We start from the raw sequence: 14,892 nt of genomic DNA, 5'->3' as shown, positions 1-14,892 counted from the left end.
GCTGTGGTTCTTCCCCAGCCAGAACCCAGACACCTGAGCAGCTTTTCTTTTAAGCATCCCCACCCTACCCCCACCCCATCCCAGCTAGATGGTTATAATGTTGTGGAGTCTGATCACCTTGAAGATGGAGAGGAGATGCAGAGGAGAGTGTAATACAGTAGAAGACATGCCCTGCCCCTAAGAGAGACAGAAGAAAACAGAATGAGGGGGATGTAACCTGTGATTCAGGTGATCTGTAAGTTCCAGGCTTGTCTGTGACGTCACTTGCTGTGACATGTTGAATGCTCAGGGTTTTGATGTTGAGTGTCCGCATCTGTGATGCAGAAGGAAGGCGGGAAAGTGACTAGTTGATATGTAGTGCCTCTTTTATCTCTAAAGCACTAGAACTCTGTGCTTGGTGTATTCCAACATTCATCCCTTCTGAGAGACAGTGATCTGAGGGTGCAACAGTTACCGTATACGCTGAACTCAAAGGGTCATTGACTAATGATGTAACTGGGGTTGGCTGTGTTATACCTTTGAGAGTCTGTTTTCATATTCAGAATGCTTTATGGGCTATGTGCTTGTTCAAATTTGAGCTGTGTTTTTTTTTGATGAATCAATATTATGAATACCTTGAGAAGAGTAAAGCTGGAGGGTTGGTTGCTGAAAAGAATTGTCTCTCACATCCTGTCTATTTAGATACTCAATTCTGTACACATAATTTCTTCCTAAATTGGTGATATCAAAAATCTTCTATACAAATAACAATTAAAAAAAAAAAAAAAACTAACAGAACCTCGAGTCTAGGTTTCAGTGAAATATGATCAGTCATTGAAGAAAACATGAAAACACAGAGAGTCTATGTTTTTCCTTCAGCCACTTAGCACATCATTGGTACCAAAACAGAGCAAAGACCTGCGTGCGCTGCCCGAGTTAGGTGTAGATGTTACCACTTATTTGGGTTTCCCTGTTGGTCAGCGGTAAAGAATCTCCCTGTAAAGCAGGAGACATTGGATACCTGCATTTGAAAGATCCCCTGGAGGAGGGCATAGCAATCTCCTTCAGTGCTCTTGCCTGGAGAATCCCATGGACTGAGGAGCCTGGCAGGCTACAGTCCATAGAGTTGCAGAGTCAGACATGACTGAAGTGACTGAGCACGCACCCACATTACCGCTTAATTGCAGCAGGATCACACAGTGGAAGGTCTCTGCATGTAAACACAGGAGGGATACTGTTCAGAGCTCTTCTCTGGGGGCTAAAGGAAACCAGAATGCCACAGGCAAGAGAAAATTACATTTGTTGCAAAATTTTCTTTAGAGATTGCAGCAACCAATATGCTAATTAGAGTCAAGACAGGCATAGCCTGCCTGGCCCTTCCCAGGATGCAGGATCTAGCAAGACTCTGGCTAGAGAGGGCAGCAATCATAAGGAGAAAAAAAAAAAAAGTGTTGAACAGAGGAGATGCTAGGAAGGACAGAACTGGAATTTGTGGCATTTCTACGGTGTTCCATGTATAGAACTTGAACTAACTATTCAAGGGCATGGATAATTTAGGATTCTGATAAAATTGTCTGTGCAAAGTTGGGCACTGAATTCATTTATTCTTCAAATGTCTTTCCCCTTTTAAAAAAATAATAGATTTTATTTTTTTAGGGAGGTTCTAGGTTACCAAAAACTTGAATAGAAAGTTCACAGACACAGAAAACACACTTATGTTTACCGAAAGGGAAAGGGGAGGGGAGGGATAAATTTAGGAGTTTGCAGATACAAACTACTATATATAAAATAAACAACAAAGGCCTACTGTATAGCATAGGGAACTATATTCAGTATCTTATAATAATCTATAGTGAAAAAGAAAAATTGCATATACATATATATGAATTACTTTACTATACACCAGAAACTAACACAACATTGTATGTCAACTGTACTTCAATTTAAAAAAATCCAAGAAGACATAAAATATCTATCAAATGTTGGGGAAAAAAAAGTTCAAAGAGTTTTCAAATCAAGTGTGCCTTTTTATGTCTTAAATATTTAGTTTTCAAATTTTTTATTCAGGAAGAAATTGAGAATAAATAGAAAGTATTTTGTTATGCATAAAGTTTCCCAAATTCAGCTTTCCTGAGGGGTCTGGATTATTGGAGAAAGTGAGTATTATTTTATGGTTACATCTGTCTCACAGAGTGTTGTTTAAAACGTAATACAGTTATAGTACATTTAATGAGTATTTAAAAGAAATGTGTCTTAACGATGACTCAGGATAATTTTGAGACACAGAGTAAACAAGTTTAACAAATGTATGAGAGAGCTTACTACTGCAGTTTCCAGGGCGTATTTTAACTCGTGCTAATTTGCATAGAGATCTGCATCATGATTTGGATGTGCTCTGCCACTTTTCATTTACTCCTAAGTATTACCCTTCCCCTTTTCAAAATATACTTAATGCTTTTGAATAACAAATTAGAATTCTTTTCCCCAAAGAATCAAGTTATTTCTCACAGTTGTCACTGTGTTGGTGGAGGAAATGGACACATCAACCGTAAATTTTTTGCTCTCTACGCTGACTAATTTAAGGTGTCCTTACCCTTCATTAAAAAGCATTTCTTTTTGGTTCGGGCTTTCATTCTTATTAATATTTTACTGGTTTGTTATTTATATTTTTATTGTAGACTATCTAAGTACTTTGAATATAAAGGTAGGATGTCATTTTTTTAAAAAAAATCAGTGATCTAATCCCAGTTTGAGAACCCAAGCACCATTTCATTGGCGTCTACCATAAACTGAGTCTCAGATATAATATAGTGTTGCTTCTGTTCACCATGCAATCACTAGCCTCCTGTTTCAAAATACATGTATTCTCATCCTGAGATTTAACAGATCTTTTATATAGGATGATAATTTTCGTGACCTGATTGACAAAATGGTAGAAGTCATGAAGAAAGCATAGTTAAGTAGTAATATTAAAGGATGTTTCTCCAGAGGAAAGACTTTAGGATATAATCTGCTCTGAAGGGTGGAGAGGATTGCTTTTATAGAGGCTACCACAGACTCTCCCTAGTTGTGGAAAGGATTGTGGGAACTCAACATGGAAAAGCCATTGTGATGTTAACCCAGAAAATGTTGAAAAGGCTGACTCACCTACATAATAGAATTTGTTTTAGGAAAATCAGTTCATTATTAATTCCACTTAACTATTAGGTTAATTCACTTCTTCCTCAGAAATGCCACTTTCTGACAATACATTTTTAAGTGAATTTTGGCTTTAAATAATTTGTTGGTTTACAGATCTGCTTTACCTCTAAATCTGCCACAATTGAAGTTTCAATAATTCGAAATCAATGTTTTGTTTCCAGCTGAATGAACTGGCCATTCGAAGAATATCTTTCAATGACCACTCTGATTTGATTTTAAGATTTAATTTTCAAAGGAACATTTTACAGGGTACAGAATAAAAAGAGGGCAAATCTCTGGTTGTACAAATTGAACTTCATGGATGCTTATGTCAAAGTGTGCACAATTGTTTGTATTGTTAGTTTGAAAAATATATCATAACCAGCAGCTGGGTCAACTTTCTAATAGAGGTAAGGGTAGGAAATTACCAATTTGAAATATAAAACTGCTTAAACATATAGAATAAATACCAGCCTTTTCAACCGAAGGGGAAATGGACACGAATGTACTTTTTTGTTACTTTAAGTATTTGCATAGTCTTTTTACTTAACACATGCCCACTTGTTAGAATTTTGAAATTATTCTAAAAGTCATTTCTCAGTTGTCTTTCACTTCTCTAGCCAAACTTTCATTAGCTTTTCTTGTTTTTCTCCATCTTCCTTTAGTCAATTGCTTTTCAAACCTGACTGCATATTTGAACTATGCTTGCAGGACTTTTAAACACTGATGCCCAGCTCAGCCCAGCACATCTAATTGAATTGACCTAAGGTGGAGAAGGCAATGGCACCCCACTCCAGTAGTCTTGCCTGGAAAATCCCATGGACGGAGGAGCCTGGTAGGCTGCAGTCCATGGGGTCGCTAAGAGTCAGTCACGACTGAACGACTTCACTTTCACTTTTCACTTTCATGCATTGGAGAAGGAAATGGCAACCCACTCCAGTGTTCTTGCCTGGAGAATCCCAGGGATGGGGGAGCCTAGTGGGCTGCCGTCTATGGCGTCGCACAGAGTCGGACACCACTGAAGTGACTTGGCAGCAGCAGCAAGGTGGAGCAAGCTTTACTCTTTTTAAAAAATTTTTTTTAGCTTTGCTCTTTTTGAAGCTTCCCAGGTGATTCCAGTTTGTAGCCAGAGCTGTGCCCCACTCTCTGAATAAGCTCATCATATTTTATCTGTTTCCATTTTCTCTCAGATGTTTGCATATCTATTTCCTTTAAACTGTTTTTTTCCCCCTCCTGTTATTATTATTACTGAGGTTTAAAAAATCTGACTTCTTTTTTTTTCAGTTTTCATTTTGCTTTTTCTTTCTAATTTTCCATGTACTGGTGAAGAAGTTCTCATTCCAGACATACGTATTTGATTTTTATTCTTATCTAATACCACCAAGTTTTACTTCAGTGAAAAAGAATGCAATATATTTGTGTATTATACTTTTGTCTGTTCTTCCAATGCTAATACAATAATGTACCTTAATTTTTGGAATTGATATATTAAGATTGATAGTAGAGCCCAATAAAATTGTTGAAAACTAATATGAAGAATGGATTTACTTGAGTTGTAATCATTAATGGCTATGATTAAAGATACTTTAATAAGATATTTTAGAACTTTGAGACCATGTTGACTCAAGGACATGTAAATATTCTATTAATGATATCTTTTATCTTTTCTCAGCTAAAGCACATGTTTTTCCTACAAATTTCAGTAATTTCAGAACAGTGTAGAAGTGAGGATATTACATACTTCATCAACTAGCATAGCCGTAACAAGATATCCATAGCAAGAGAAGTATTAATAGCAAATCAAAAAAAGGGGAGTAAAAGGATCTAAGTAGATAAAATTCAGTGATGCAATTAGCAGCAGTAAAAACAGAATTATGGGAGGGAATATGTAGAACATCCAAGGATTTGAAATGAAAGAGAAAAACGGTGGGCAGTTAGTTAAGCCTGGAGGCGCAGACAGGAAATACTAGTGCCTGTGTGACACTTCCTCCAAATACAGTCAAGCTGTTTCTTCTCCATGAAGTTTATTTACCCTTATTGGTAAAAATACTGGTTGGATTGGCAAAAGGAAAAAATACCTGGCCAAAAATCCCGTGGCCATATCCTGTATGTATGCTTGGCCTGTAGGTATGCTTTGTGGAATCTATCCAATATTGTAAATAATTTGAAATAGATGACAACATTTAACAAGAGGGACATTTCTCAAAAAAGAAATCTAGATTTTAAGCTTCTTTGGAAAAGATCATCAGATTCAATAGTCTCCTGGCCCTTAGGAGCATCCGCTCTGTACAAAGCACGTTGGCTGTGGAGTTTTTTAGTCCCAACCTGACTTGCTTTATTCATTTCTCTCACCTGCTTCATGTATGTAGGAATTTGGGCTTATTTCTTGGAGAATTCATTCTTAAGTTTATGTCCATCCATGGTGTAAGTTCCATGAAAAGAAATTGCTCAGAATACTTTGTCTACGGCCCTACCACGCTGAATGTACTCAGTCTCGTCAGAATACTTTGGATATAGCAAAAGCAACTTGCATAAAGAAAAGTAAATGTTACAAGCAAAAACAGCAAGGACACAGAGAAGCTAACAAACAGGTGATTGGTTCTCAAATAGAGGCTTGAGCCCATAAAATGTGTCCTATTAATAAGCTCTGCATGAGTATTTGGGGTTTGGTTCAAAAGTGCAATGTCACTTAATAACAGGAGCTGGGATTTAGTGAATTATTCCAGTTCAAGCTCTTGGAAAAAGAAAAGGACAAAATGTTCTGTACGACCCAAGTAAGAATAGAGTATCTTCTGAATATTAGGAGATTAAATTTCCCAAAAGTGAGCTTCTTGGCAGAAAATGGCCAAGGTTATTTAAGGAGTGACTTCCCATCTTTGAAATCACCCATTGAATAAAACAATATTAAACTACTGTTTAAAAATTTAAGGACCATCATTTCTTTCTCTTTCCTCCAGCTCGGAGCTTAATCACATGCAGGGCTCCCTATATGCAATCTGGAAAAGCATGAAAACCTAATTCAACTATTACAGAAATAACTCCAGACTTTTAAAAGGTTTTCTGAACTAAAACAACCCCTGAGAATTCCCTAATACAGCTACCACCTCGCATATGTTTATATGCACTGTATTTGTGTTTAACAGGTAGATTTAATTTGTAAGCATGCTTATAAGTTACTTTGCAGTTACTCTCTATTCATTTATCTTTAGCAGAAATTTCTTTAAAGTTCTCTCTATAAAGTCCTTTTTTACTTCAAAGCTTGGAAAAAAGAGGTGGAGTATTGTAAGAATCACTCAATAAATAGGAGGCATATTAAAACTTCTGTTAAGCAGTTGAGTAGGTATTCATATAAAATTTAAAGAAATCTTCTATTGTGGCTAATTAGATGTCTGAACATAGATTCAGATTTCAGATATCCACAGAGCTGGTGCCTGTCAGACGGGGGTCAGCAAGCACATCTTTGCTTAGCAAAAAAGTAAGATTTTCTTTATTAACTTACTTTCAGGTAAAATTAACAGAAAATTAACACTATTCTACTCTTAACTCTACACATAAACCCATTAAAAGGCATGCGAAGAATGTGTTAACTTCACCCCAGTGTGAAAAATATTATCAAATAAAGCTGAACTAAAGTGGTAGCTTTCTAATCAAAGATAAATATATGAACTTGCAACCCAAGAGGCAATACAATTGACTTTTATCCTTCCCAGCTTTTATAACTACCTCAAAGAACAACCTACCTCAAGAACTTGTAGTTTGGATACCAGGTTCTACACTGGATTGCCATTAAAGGTGTTTATGGTGTAAAATACAAGTGGAAGTAAAGATAATTTAGGATTAAAGTAAATAAAAATTTAAAATAGATCCCTAGTACAGAAGTGTACTGTTAATATCGTAAATTATATTTCAGGAGTTATGTGTATGTGTTAGTCGCTCAGTCATGTCTGACTCTGTGACCCCACAGACTGTAACTCACCAGGCTTCTCTGTCCATGGGATTCTCCAGGCAAAAACACTGGAGTGTATTGCCATTCCCTTCTCCAGAGGATCTTCCCCACCTGGGGATTGAACCCTGGTCTCCTGCATTGCAGGCAGATTCTTTACCATTTGAGCTATAGGGAAGTCCTTATTTCAGGAGTAGGTGGATAAATTAATCCTCAAGTTTTAGAAAACTGGTAAGACAATCATCACTATTAAGGTAAAATGAATAATATATTTTAGATGACAAGGTAAACATTCCCAACCTTCAGTGAGTTCACAGTGTTCCTATACATGAATGATAATAAGAAAGAAAGCAATCTGCCCAGCCATTCAATCAAAGACATTTCACCATCTAGTCACATTTCATTCCTCAGTGGAAAAAAAAAAAAATGTTTGTTTTTATATGCTTACACTTATGGGTGCTTTTATTTAACCTCTAAAAATTAGGAATCAGAAGAGCTGGGAATGAGCTGGAATCAGAAAGATGGACTAAAGCAGGGCACTGTCTAATTGAGAAGCTTTCCCCTCGTGTCTTGAAGACTCTCAAACTCAAGGCCATCTCAGATCTGTCTAATCATGAGCCCATCAAGTCATCTTGGCTGCCATGAAGATGAAACTGACATCACAGTTATTTGAGTCAGTTTAAAGAGGCCTAGGGTGGTTGAAGGGAAGAATTGGGAGGCCTGGGGTGCTGAAAAGACCTCCCAGCTCTAGCTCCGTAAGATCCCAGTAGCACACAGCTGTCAAGAGCATGAAGCTGTTTGTAGAAAAGAATCCTTTGTAAGGAAGCAGAGATTTTGCTGTATATCAACAGTTTCGTCAGGCACAGTTTGACTTTCCACCTTTTATTGCACCATCAATTCTATTTAAGCAGTAGATGGTTTGAGTTGATCACATAGCCCACACATGCAGTCATTTCTGGGATTTAGGTTCTTTAACTTGATGGTCATAGTGGAAATTAATTCTTGGTGAAACATAGGTTTTTTTTTGTGACACTTCACAGAGGCCTTCTGTCTAATAGTTGTATTGATTAAAGCACAAACAAAATAAAGCCTTTTGCCCCTATTTTGTTAAAAAGAAAAAAGCCTTAGAAGTGGGGTCCATGATAATGTATCATTGGCAAAAGAGTGGTCTTCTAGAAGGTATGAGAGTTCTATGAGCAATTCAGGAAGTGGCCAGGACGTTAACACTAACTGATATTATTATAGAGAACACATTTTGTTGTTTCAGCAAGGGCATGCTTCCAGGATAAGAACTATTCCCTTCTCAACTACGGAATTTCTTGGCAGTTTCACTGTATTCTTCCTGTTGTGGTAGAAGATGCACTACCATCGCCAGCATTAAAAAATAATACCTGTTCCTTTTGGCAAGCATTGGTGAACAGGGGAGGAGGGATGGGTTGGCACTTAATTGTGCCCCAGGATATGTAATAAACACGGTACAGACAATATTTATTTACACAATCCTGCAATGTCGGCATCATCGTTCCACTGAGCCACCTGGGAAGTCCCAAATGAATCCTAGGTCCACTATTAACTAACAAAGATTGAAACCTTCTGAGCCTCTATTGTATCTTTGTTAGTTAATAGTGGACCTAGGATTCATTTGGGACTTCCCAGGTAGCTCAGTGGTAGAGAATCCACCTGTCAATACAGGAGACGCAAGAGACACAAGTTCGATCCTTGGGTCAGGAAGATCCCTGAAGTAGGAAATGGCAACCCATTCCAGTATTCTTGCCTGAAAAATTCCATGGACAGAGGAGCCTGGCGGGCTGCAGTCCATGGGATTGCAGAGAGCTGGACACGACTGAAGCAACTAAGGACACACAATCACGTATATGAATCAGGCGTGTACACACACACACACACACACATAAGATTCATTCCGCTAGCCATTGCTTTTAACCACTTCATGTTGCTTTCTGGTTGTTCCCACCACAGAAGGAACTGGCTAAGGACCTTTAAACATCTCTATTTCTCTATCCTCATGTTTAGCACAAGATTAATGGTAATATAAAACTCAGTGAAAATCAGAGATATATCAGATTGCAGTTAAGCTGAGAAATCAATTGGTGAAAATCCAGATAAATTAGAACAATGAATGAAAAGTGTCCTTATATATCCTTGATTTCCATTTCCATCTTTTACAAGTGTCCCTTCTGAGGCAACCAAACTCATTAGTAGCAGAATTTGAATCAGAAGTCCAGGCTTCCAGCTCAGTGCCCAACCTATTTTTCTCTACCACACCAGTACATTACAGTATTATTTTTGACCTATCAATCAAATGAAGTCATTACTAGTTCTTTTTAAGAATAAGATACCAAATGTATTTGATATATCATTTAATCAAAACATGTTTGATTTCTAATAATTTTCAAAGAGCACATTTGGTGAATAACTTTGTATGCATTTGCTCTTCGCATGGTTACTACATATATAGAAAGAATTAAGAGATTCTTGCAACTATACTAATAAAAATATTGCTAATAGTCAGGAACAAAATATAAGCATCCATTCATAAATGTAAAACAGTTCAGAAAGACTAGCTCTGGTGTTTACACAGAACAAAGTTACATTCAGTCACCTGTAGTGAAGCTTGGAGTGTACAATATGCTCAAGCCAATTAGTATCCATTTCTGGGAACCCTTTTCAAAGAAACAGTTTTCTTTATAGCCAATGGTAGGAGCTCAAAAATATACAAGACCTAGGGATTTTCTCTGAGGCAACCACTATTTTGTAATTTTTTAGGGGGAGTATTATTGCTAGCCAAGGTAAAATCTTGGATGAGAAATCAATATTTTTCCATATCATTAGAGACTATAGTTGTTTTTAAAGCAGAGGCCACAAGTTCTATTTTTAGGCTGGTTTGACCAGCACTGACTAGAAACCCATGTTGAAACCAGAGGTCTTTATTCCATACAGGGCACTCACTGCTTGGACTGATTGTGATGAAATGTTTTCATGCATAATCCTCTAAGCATATACACTTTTATTTTTGTCTCTATATGCTACATTACACCACCTGTTGTATTTTTTAAAAACCTCTATGATTTTTAAAACTCTTCATTAAATGAATACCTATAGATTTTCTGCCAATAATTTTCTGTTCTATGTGATTGCTAATTGAATGCAATCTTTATGATTATTCTATAAAATATTTTAAAGAAACTGCAGGAAATATAGATTGTAAAATAAATAATTGTTTTTTGTCCATGTAGCCCTCCTTGATAATTAGTGACAATAATGATAATAATAACCAGTTATTAAAATATACACAGAAAAAATACAGAAATATATGAAGCTTATAACTCATCAAGAGGGTACAATACCCTTTAAATCAATAAATAAAGTGGTAAATAATGTAAAATGTATATGTTAAAGAAATAACACATAGTGGAGTATTTAGGGATAGTTTTATTACTAGAAGGTTAAATCTCATTTTAATGGGTTAGTATTGGTGAGAATAGATTATTTTACAGACAAATGATAATGTTTTTCAAACAGCTGTGTACCTCTATATTGTTATTATTCCCTATACGCATGGCCTCCCAAAGCTGTTACAAAAAGACTAAAGCACGAGAATGATAGTTCCAATGTCACTATACATTTATGTTCACAAAATACTAGGCACACACTAGACATTTAAATAGATAAAGTATAGCCACAAAATCAATTAGGTTAGCTTTGTGTAATAAAAAATATTTTCTCTTGACTACAATAAATCATAAGCATCTACATGTTTCAAAAATACAAGCTCAGTAATGCCTAGTCTGTACCATAAGTCACCATTTCTAGACAGAGGCTCTTCCTTTGAGATAAAGGAATAGTAAGCAGTTTACACATCAAACGATGCCTTTGGTCCTTGTAATTGACATTAAAACAACATTAGGTTAAAAATAGCAGCATGAAGATAATTTAAAATAAGAGCAATGATCTGGCTGTTAAATTCTATGTTTCAGATAATTGAATGTTCTGCCAGCTTACCTGATGAAACAGAGCCTTATGGATCACAGCATAACAAAGCCCACATCCAAGATGGTTAGAGTGTAAAGAGCCTTCCCTTGCAGTTGTTCAGATTTTTGGCCACAGAGGTTTACATATTAACTACAATTTTTTTTCTTTTCCCCTTTGCTTTCTCTCTGAACAAGAAAACAAAGAAACCTTTCCAGAATCCTCTCTGCTTATGCCTCCGCTTCCTGTTCTGAGATTCACTCTATGGTACCCAACATATATCAGAAAACAGCTTTGAGGGGAAAAAAAAAAAAGAAAAAAAAAAAAAAAGCTGACAGCACTCGACATGGTACCGCCATCTACTGGCAGACACACAAAATTGAACAAAAGGAAAAACATCCCTATTATTATTTATCATACTTATGCCCTACACATGAATATGTAAAAAATATTCTTTTGCATACTAAATTGTTGGAGTATGCACAGTTTTCTGATATTGTATACTTTTCTAAATTTTATAAGTTTACAATATTGATTCAACCATAAATGAATACAATTAAAAACCCTCCAAATTTCTGTTTGAAAATCAGGTTTATGGACTACATGTAGAGTTTTGCAAAATCTCTCTTGTGGCCTGCTCTAGTCTTCTGGAAACTTTATCTTCCCCCTGGATGAATTCTTTCTGAGTGAATAATCTGTCTCCTTAAAGAACAAGGTAATAGTCATTCACTGGTCATTTTGTGTTGCTTTTTTGTAAAACATTTATAAGTAATAACATCTGGGAAAGTATTTTTAACTTCAGTCATTTTGTGTTGCTTTTTTGTAAAACATTTATAAGTAGTAGTATCTGGGAAAGTATTTTTAACTTCAGTGAGGCTTATTTATGTAATTTAGATCTATGGATTATGTGTTCTATGTATATGGCAGGAGGAACAGGTGAAATCTTACATGTGATAATATAATCAAAGTTTATATATTATTATAATCTATGTCTTTAAGATATTGTACTTAAGAAAACATGGCTTATAAGGATATTGAAGCACACAATACATAAGCAACATGGCTTTATCAGTTTAGTGAGAGATTTCTTAACTAATCAAAGTGCTGTTCATTTCATTTGACTTTTCAATTTAATTTAGAGAAAGCAACTATAATTTTATTAGTTTTTCGTTAACTAAATATGTTCATATTAGGGAACACCTTAATATATGTCAGGCTCTATGTTAGCTTTGAAAAGACAAAGATGAAGCACAGTGCTTGTCGTCAAGGAATTTATGTATAATGAAGAGAGAAATATAACGGACGCCGTTTTTTTTTTTTACTACGTGCTCAAGGAGTGTTGTTTACTTAGTTTTTTAATTCTAGCCCCCATTTTGCCTAATGGCAGAAAAATAAATCCTGTCAGTTTCAGGTGGACTGAGTCACTTGGGGGTTTTTCTAGTGATTTCAGGTTTACACTCTTCTCACGGGGACTGATCTCAGTCTGGAATGTGATCCCCGGCCTCCCCTTCTCTATGTGGCCATGTAGCGGGTTGTGGTGCTGCAGTCCGTGGGGTCGCAAAGAGTCGGACACGACTGAGCGACTGGACTGAGAATCTTGTATGGTTCTGGGACATCATCAACCCTTCACTCAGACATCTGCCAATGGGCCTATATTCCTGTCTGGCCCCCAAAGCTCCATCGATTCAGTTTTGCATGGCAGCATCCCCTCTTCATGATCATTAGTTACCTCAGGTTTTGTCAGCTCTTTCTCTTGGGTAACTTTTGCTCCTGTACTTAGGGGAGGAGGGAAGAAAAGCAAGGAGCAACTTTCCAGAGTCACTTAGCTGACATAAGTCCCATGTCCCAGGCACCCCACACGGCCATCTCTCTTCTCCTGTTTCCATCCCATGGAGCATAATATGCTCTGTGGGCTTCAGAAAAATGAGGCGCAGTCCCTGCCATATTAGAAAATTTCAGCTTCTTATCTTTCTGCCTTTTAGCTACTCCTGGAGAAGGCAAACTATGTAGGAGGTCCTTATTAGAGACCCCAGTTGGTTTGGGTCTCGCTTCCTCACAGACTTCCTTTCCAGCTCCCAAAGGGTATAGCTTGAATCTCTTCCTTCTGCGCCAGTAGTAAACTGGATCCCCAAGTTTTCCTTGGAAATCTTCTGTCTTACGCATAATATGATACTTTGCTGCTACAACAAAGGATCGCACTGGTTAGCCCGGAGCCAGACATTTATTATCTCACAGTTCTGGAGGTTTGAAGTCCCAAGTCAAGGTGTTAGCGGAATCATGCATCTTCTCAACACTAGCGTCATCCCCGTGTCTTTCAGCTTTTGGTAGCCCAGATGTTCCTTGGTGTGTGACACTGGAACTCTAGTCCTTGTCTCCATCTTTCTGTAGTGTTCTCCCTGCATCTCTTTCTATCGTCTTCCCTCTGTGCATACCTGTCTACATGTCCAAACTTCTCCTTTTTATAACGTCACAAGTCATTTTGTATTAGGGTCGACTATAATGATTTCATTTTAATTTGCTTATCTCTGTAAAGACCCTGGGCTTCCTGCTGGCTCGGATGGTAAAAAATCCACCTGCAATGCAGGGGACATGAGTTCGATCCCTGGGTTGGAAGGATCCCCTGGAGAAGGGAATGGCAACCCACTCCAGTATTCTTGCCTGGAGAATCCCATGAGTGGAGGAGCCTGGTGGGATATAGTCACAAAGAATCAGACACAAATGAATGACTAACACTTTACTTTCTTTTTCATAAAGACCTTATTTACAAATAAGGGCATATTTTGAGCCCCTTGAGTTTAGGATTTCAACAGTCTTTTTTTTTTTTCTGAAGATATGTGGATGCAGTTCAACTCATACACTTAGATTAACACCTTTTAAATTTAAAACACAAGTATCTGATTCTTTTTTCTGTTTCCCATGACAGTTCCACATAGGGAATGATAGTTTTAATATCTGGCCAGAATGTTAAGGAGTGGCTGGGGGAAGAGCCTCAGGTAATAGTGAAGAAATTGAATAATAACAATAACAAAACCCAAAATTTATTTAGTACTTTGTGCCAGATGTTGTTCTATGCATTTTGCATATATTCATTTAACACACCCATAGAAAGTATTACTACATACATTTTACAGATGAAACAGTAAAATGTGGAAGAAAGTAAAAGCATATCAGCTAGCACTTTGCATATCTTACCATACAGGCAATTGTAATCTAGTAAGATAACTGTTATGATACAAATATGTACCAAGTGCTGGAGGAGCAGAAAGGAAATGAACTCCCACTAATTTAGACCGCTGCTACTCACACATTCAGGGAAAATTCAAAACAATTTACCATTTTGTCGTATACATTTTCTGTCATGAGATAGTTCTCTTTTTGAGGAAATTTTATTTTTTTTTCTCTTGTCACAGACAAATTTACCCCTTCACTGCATGCTAAATCGCTTCAGTCATGTCCGAGTCTTTGCGACCCCATGGACTGTAGCCTGCCAGGCTTCTCTGTCCATGGGATTCTCCAGGCCAGAATACTGGAGTGGTTGCCATTGCCCTCCTCCAAGGACTCTTTCCAACCCAGGGATTGAACCCGCATCTGTTATGTCTCCTGCATTGGCAGGCAGGCTCTTTACCACTAGCGCCAACTGGTAATGTTTATTAACTGCCAGTCCCTAGCACGCCACACTAATTTCTCCACTAATAATGTCACTTATAAGTATGTTCATTCTGATGTCCACTTTTGGGTATCCATTTGCTCAGGAGAGTTCCTGGTAGTGTTTTCTGGGGAACTGATTTTTATTTTAGCTGATT

General features: G+C 37.1%; 2 protein-coding genes across 2 annotated transcripts in view; one reads left to right on the top strand and one right to left on the bottom strand.

The window, feature by feature from the left end:
* The window catches only part of LOC133051131 (sodium channel protein type 3 subunit alpha), a 103,100-nt gene extending 101,478 nt beyond the window's left edge, over positions 1 to 1,622 (bottom strand). Inside the window, exon 1 of the mRNA XM_061135554.1 lies at positions 1,001 to 1,622. The gene's annotated coding sequence lies outside the window, so the exon portion shown is untranslated. The remainder of the gene's footprint in view (positions 1 to 1,000) is intronic.
* Positions 1 to 14,892, top strand: part of SCN2A (sodium voltage-gated channel alpha subunit 2) — a 285,612-nt gene that overhangs the window by 100,400 nt on the left and 170,320 nt on the right. The gene's annotated exons all lie outside the window — the stretch shown is intronic.

This window comes from Dama dama, chromosome 33 (genome assembly GCF_033118175.1).
Source record: "Dama dama isolate Ldn47 chromosome 33, ASM3311817v1, whole genome shotgun sequence".
Taxonomy (NCBI): domain Eukaryota; kingdom Metazoa; phylum Chordata; class Mammalia; order Artiodactyla; family Cervidae; genus Dama; species Dama dama.
The sequence above is the reverse complement of the archived record's forward strand: the minus strand, read 5'-3'. Positions and strand labels throughout refer to the sequence as shown.